We start from the raw sequence: 467 nt of genomic DNA, 5'->3' as shown, positions 1-467 counted from the left end.
CCCGTTATGGTATTCTATTTACAAGATCTAATTCTATCATCACGAACGGTGTAGACGCGATCATCTCCCCAACATCTAATTCAGTTACTACGAACGGTACTGACACGATCAACCTTCCAAGATATAGCTCTATCATCGCAAACGAGGTAGACGCAATCAACTATCAAAGTCTAAATTTTGTCACTACGAACAGAAATGACACGATTAACATTCAACAACTACTTCTCAACACTTCAAATTCAGATATAATTTAACGTACGATTCATTCTGACTTTCAAAACTTATCGAGACAAATGGCATCTTTAAGCCCATCTCCTACAAAAAGTCCCTACTTCAGCTAGGGCAAATTCCTGGGTATTCTAGTGTTCAATCCTCTTCTACCTTCAGATTCCGACAGGCACACAAGTCAATCTACATCCTCAGGTATAAGAAGATTGAACAGGGGCAGCTGTCAAACCCCAAAATTT

This window comes from Vicia villosa, linkage group LG1 (genome assembly GCF_029867415.1).
Source record: "Vicia villosa cultivar HV-30 ecotype Madison, WI linkage group LG1, Vvil1.0, whole genome shotgun sequence".
In the NCBI taxonomy this organism is placed as follows: domain Eukaryota; kingdom Viridiplantae; phylum Streptophyta; class Magnoliopsida; order Fabales; family Fabaceae; genus Vicia; species Vicia villosa.
The sequence above is the reverse complement of the archived record's forward strand: the minus strand, read 5'-3'. Positions refer to the sequence as shown.